Below are 6,207 nucleotides of genomic sequence, written 5' to 3' on the forward strand. Positions count from 1 at the left end.
TGGATTTTCAAAAATACAATATTAAAGAAAAGAAGCAGAAGGAAAAAGGAGGAAAGAAAGAAAGAAAAAAAAAGAAAAAAGAAACAAGAATTATTAAAACAAACAAACAAACAAACAAACAAAAAACACCAACAACCATCCAAAGGCTATATATGGTGTTTGCCCTTTTTTTTTTTTAAATAGTAATAATAGGTTATAGTAATAAAAATTAGAGGAGAAATAGAAGACTTAACAATTTAAAAAAAAGTTAGAAAAAGAAAAAAAAAACAAGGAATGATTTTAAAAATAGTAAAAATATATCTGGCCCTTCTCTGATGTTTTGGGCCATGTGGGATCACTTCCAAGGTGGTTCCCTCTGTTTAACTTCTTCCGTTTGCTGGTTTTTTAGGCTCACTAGTTCAGTCGCGCTGTGGGGAGGGGGGATGCTGCAAACAAATAGCACTGTCGTGTGCACACAGTCTCAGCCCCGCTTGACCTGTCCCTTCTCGCGGCGCACAAACCGCTCCGGCTCTATGATGCTCAGCCGGGAACCGTCTGGGGCTGGCCCTAGGCTGCGTGCACTTCCCCGGTCCAAGCTGCTCAGGATCGGCGCTCAGGCAGCCCTCAGAGGCAGATTCGGCTGGGACTGCGCTTTGTGCCCTTCCCAGGTCCGAGTAGCTCAGGAATTTGGCGAGCGCGATCGCCGCGGTTTGTCACCTTTTCTGCCGCCGCTGCTGCTCAGCTTTCTGGGTGGACCGCTGGCGTCCCCCGTGAGGCAGATTGTGACTGTCCAGCACCCCCAGAAGTCTTAGCAAAGAAGCCTGCTTGCAGTTAGGTAGGTAAAGTCTCTCCAGGTCTGCAATTGCCCCTTTCCAGCCCTTACGGCTCTGGCTGCCTGTCCCCGGCGGGGGATGGTCTGCAGCCGGCTTTTCCGTTCCGTCCTTCGTTCTGTGCTCGGTCCTGGTGGTGTCTTATGTTCGAGCTTTTCGTGCGGTAGCTATCCCACAGTCTGGTTTGCTAGCCCAAGTTAGATCGTTCCGGTTGTGCGTGGGGCTTTCCTGCCCGATTCTTACAAAGCACTGCAGCCCGCGCCTCCCACGCGCCCCTGCCCTGCCCCCACTTCCCAATGGCGGATGCAGGCGTCTGTGCTGCTTTTCCACTGGGGGAGTTACTGTTGGGCTTGTAATCTCTTGGTTTTAATTATTTCTTTATTTTTCCTTCCTGTTATGTTGCCCTCTGTGTTTCCAAGACTCACCACAGACTCGGCAGGGAGAGTGTTTCCTGGTGTTTGGAAACCTCTCTTCTTAAAATTCCCTTCCTGGGACGGGCTTCCCTTCCCGGGACGGAGCTCCCTCCCCACCTCCTTTGTCTCCTTTTTCGTCTTTTATATTTTTTCCTACCTGTTTTTGAAGACAATGGTCTGCTTTTCTGGTTGCCTGATGTCCTCTGCCAGCCTACAGAAGTTGTTTTGTGGAGTTTGCTCAGCGTTGAAATGTTCTTTTGATGAATTTGTGAGGGAGAAATTGGTCTTCCTGTCCTATTCCTCCGCCATCTTTTCCACAAGTATAATTTGAGTGACGGGAGCTAACAGCACAAACAGCAAAGAAGAAAAAAAAAGGAAAACCACAAATTACTAGGCAGATATACAGGAAAATGTAGGATATTTGAGAGAAGGATTAGTATAAAATGGTGACACAGAATGGAACTCAGCACATATGCACAACATGGATACATCTAAACACTGCAGTAGAAGAGTGAAATGCAGAAAAATGCACATTAGAGATGCCATTTATATATATCTTAAAAACTGCAAACAAAACAATATTGTATGTTGCTTGTAACAGACATATGGATAGATAGCTAGAAGTATAGAAATGGACTGAAAGGGACATCTGAGAGTCAAGGCAAAGACTGAGTCAGTGCGGGAGGCAGTGACCGAGACAGGGAAGGGCAGTGTTAACTCTGTTGTGTGTTTCCTTTCTTTTTTAAACACTGGAAGTGCTGCTCTGCCCAGTACAAATGTAAAAGCAGGCCTGCTTACAGAGAACTTATACCGATCATTCTCCAACTCCTCCTAAAGACTAAAGGGGAAAGAACACTCCCAAAGACGTTCTATGAAGTCACTATCACCCTGATACCAAAACCAAAGGCTCCACCAAAAGAGAAAACTACAGGTTAGTCATTTTGTTGACTACAGACCCAACAAATCTCAACCAAGTATTAGCAAACTGAATCCAACAATACACAGAAAAGGCCATAAACCATGGCAGCCGATGGAGCCGACTATACTCTCTTCCCCGTGGGGCCCAGTGTGCGATGGCTGCACACGGCAGCCTCAGTAGGGCATGCAGCCTGATGGCCGGCTCCAGCTGCCCTACAGGGCCTTGGAGACAGCCCTTTCCAGTGGACATGCGTGACTGGCATGCTGTCCCCAGTCTAGACTCCAGACAGGCGTGCACACTGCCTTTGGAAAGCCCCAGGGCACACTGGCCAGGGTCCACATTGCCCAGTCCATCATGTCCATCTGCACCAAGCTGCAGAACAAGGTACCTGGGATTGAGGCCCTCCACGGGGGGCCAAGTTCAAGTTCCCTGGTCTCCAGAAGAGCCACATCTCCAAGAACTGGGGATTTACTAAGTTTAATGTGGATGAATTTGAAAACATGGTGCAGAAAAGCAGCTCATCCCAGATGGCAGTGAGGTCATATCCATACCTCATCATGCCCTCAGAACTGTACTCACTCATGAGAGCCTTGGCCCCGTCCCCTCCTGACTCATGCCCACCTGTATAAACCCTACTTTCCTGTCAAAAAGAAGTCAAGAAGTCATACACTATGACCAACTTGGATTCATCCCAGGGTCACAAGGATGGTTCGACATATGTAAACCAATGTGATAAACTACATCAACCAAAGAGAAAAAGCCTATGATTCTTTCCATAGACGCAGAAAAAGCACTTGACACAATCCATCCATTCACAATAAAACCCTTACAACAGTGGGTATAGAGGGAACATATCTCGACACAAGAAAAGGCATTTATGACAGAACCATACACAATAGACTCAACCTTGAAAAGCTGAAAGCCTTCTGGCTAAAATCTGGACCAAGGCATGGGTGCCCACTCTCACCACTTCTCGTCAACACACTACTGGAAGTCCTACCCATAGTAATCAGAGAAAAGAAGTAAAAATTATTCAAATCGGTAGGAAAAGAGTAAAATCGTCATAATATGCAGACAACATTATACAATAGGTAGAAAACGCTGAAGATTCCATAGGAAAAAATACTAGCACTTATGAATGAATTCAGCAAGGTAGTAGGATATAAGAACAACATACAGAAATTAGTTTCATTTCTTTATACTAAAAACGAAATACCATAAAGGGAAGGTAAACAGTCCTTTTTAAAATCTCATCAAAACAAAAACCCAAACTTAGGAGTAAATCTCACCAAGGAGGTGAGAGACAAATATGCTGAGAAGCACAAAACATTGATGAAGGATATTACAGGGTTCCCCAAATGGGAAGACCCCATGCTCTTGGATTGTACCAATTAATATTTTTAAAGTGACAGTACTACTGCCCAAATCAATCTATAGATTTAGCGCTATCCCCATCAAATTACCCATGACTTTTTTCACAGAACTAGAACAAATAATCCTTATGTTTATATGGACCATAACAGAGCCGGAATTGCCCAAGTAATCCTGAGGAAGAACAACAAAGCAGGAGGGATAACCCTACCAGACTTCAGACAATGCTACAGACCTACAGTAATCCGAACGGTGCCCTAGGGACAGAAAAACAGACAAACGAATCAACAGAACAGAACAGAAAGCTCAGAAAAACCCACACAACTACAGTCAATTAATCTTCCACAAAGGAGGCAAAATTTAAAAGGAGAAAAAGTCAGTTCAGGAAGTGGTGCTGGGAAAGCTGGACAGCTGCATGTCAATTAGTGAAGTTGGAACACAACCTTTCACGTTGCACAAAAATCAACTCAAAATGGCTTAGAACACCATCAAACACCTAGAAGAGATCACAGGCTAAACATTATCTGATATAAATCATATCAGTGTTTTCTTAGGTCAGTCTCCCAAGGCAATAGAAATAAAAATAAACAAATGGGACCTAATCAAATTTGCAAGCTTTTTCACAGCACAGAAAAAATACAAACAAAATGAGAAGACAATCTATGGAACGGGAGAAAATATTTGAAAATGATGCGACCCACAAGGGCTTAATCTCCACAATACACAAACAGCTCACACAACTCAACAACACAAAAATAAACAACTCAGTAGAAAAACAGGCAGAAGACTTAAATAGACATTTCTCCAAAGAAGATATATAGGTGGCCAACAGGCACACAAAAAGATGCCCAACATCACTAGTTATTTAGAGAAATGCAAATCAAAGTGACTATGAGACAACACCTCATAGCAGTCAGTAAAGCCATGGTTTAATATTCCACAAAAAAATGCTGGAGAGGGTGTAGAGTAAAGGGAAACCTCTAACAGTTTTGGTGAGAATGTAAACTGGTGCTGCTATTATGGAAAACATTATGGAAGTTTCTCAAAAAACTATAATAGAGTTGCCGTTTGATCCAGCAATCCTACTCCTGGGCATATACCCAGACAAAACTATAAACTGAAAAGATACATGTGGCCCTATGTTCACAGCAGCACTATTTACAACAGCCCAGTCTTGGAAATGGGAACACCAGACCACCTGACCTGCCTCCTGAGAAACCTGCATGCAGGACAAGAAGCAACAGTTAGAACCAGACATGGAACAACGGACTGGTTAAAAATTGCGAAAGGAATACATCAAGGCTGTATATTGTCACCTTGCTTATTTAACTTATATGTGGAGTACATCATGGGAAATACTGAGCTGGATGAAGCACAAGCTGGAATCAAGATTTCCAGGAGAAATGTCAATAACCTCAGATATGCAGAAGACATCACCCTAACGGCAGAAAGCAAAGAGGAACTAAAGAGCCTCTCGATGAAGGTGAAAGAAGAGCATGAAAAGGCTAGCTTAAAACTCAGCATTCAAAAGACTAAGATCATGGCATCTGGTCCCATCACTTCATGGCAAATAAAAGGAAAAAAAGTGAAAATAGTGACAGACTTTATTTTCTTGGGCTCCAAAATCACTATGGACAGTGAGTGCAGCCATGAAATTAAAAGACACTTGATCCTTGGAGGAAAAGTTATGACAAACCTAGACAGTATGTTAAAAAGCAGAGACATCACTTTGCTGACAAAGGTCTATATAGTCAAAAGTGAAAGTGAAAGTGAAGTCACTCAGTCCTGTCTGACTCTTTGCGATCTTGTGGACTGTAGCCCACCAGGCTCCTCCGTCCATGGGATTCTCCAGGCAAGAGTACTGGAGTGGGTTGCCATTTTCTTCTTCAGGGGATCTTCCTGACCCAGGGATCAAACCCAGGTCTCCTGCATTGCAGGCAGACACTTTAACCTCTGAGCCTTTTCCAGTAGTCATGTATGGATGTGAGAGTTGGATCATAAAAAAAGCTGAGTGCCAAAAAGTTGATGCTTTCAAACTCTGGTGCTGGAGAAGACTCTTGAGATTACCTTGGACAGCAAGGAGATCAAACCAGTCAATCCTAAAGGAAATCAACCCTAAATATTCATTCGAAGGACTAATGCTGAAGCGCCAATACTTTGGCCACCTGATGTGAAGAGCTGGCTCATTGGGAAAGACCTGGATTCTGGGAAAGACCGATGGCAGGAGGAGGAGGAGTTGAAAGAGGATGAGATGGTTGGATGTAATCACCGACTCAATAGACAAGAGTTTGAACCAACTGGGTTATAGTGAAGGACAGGGAAGCCTGGCATGCTGCAGTCCATGGGATTGCAAAGAGTCAGACATGACTCTTGGAAAAACCGACATATCCATCAACAGAAGATGGATAAACTAGATGTGGTGAATGTGTACAAGGGCTTCCCTGGTGGCTCAGACAGTAAAGCGTCTGCCTGCAATGCAGGCGACCTGGGTTCGATTCCCGGGTTGGGAAGATCCCCTGGAGAAGGAAACGGCAATCCACTCCAGTACTCTTGCCTGGAAAATTCCATGGGCGGAGGAGCCTGGTAGGCTACAGTCCATGGGACTGCAAAGAGTTGGACATGACTGAGCAACTTCACTGGTTCATGTATACAATGGAATATTACTCAGCCATAAAAAATGATAAATAATGCCATT

At 44.0% G+C, this 6,207-nt stretch overlaps 1 non-coding gene across 1 annotated transcript; it reads left to right on the top strand.

Moving 5' to 3' along the window:
- Positions 1 to 2,243: 2,243 nt before the first annotated feature.
- On the top strand, positions 2,244 to 2,375 carry LOC138097299 (small nucleolar RNA SNORA70). The gene has a single exon (XR_011146494.1). It is a non-coding gene; the product is annotated as a small nucleolar RNA SNORA70 (small nucleolar RNA).
- Positions 2,376 to 6,207: the final 3,832 nt, after the last annotated feature.

Source organism: Capricornis sumatraensis, chromosome 20 (genome assembly GCF_032405125.1).
Source record: "Capricornis sumatraensis isolate serow.1 chromosome 20, serow.2, whole genome shotgun sequence".
NCBI lineage: Eukaryota > Metazoa > Chordata > Mammalia > Artiodactyla > Bovidae > Capricornis > Capricornis sumatraensis.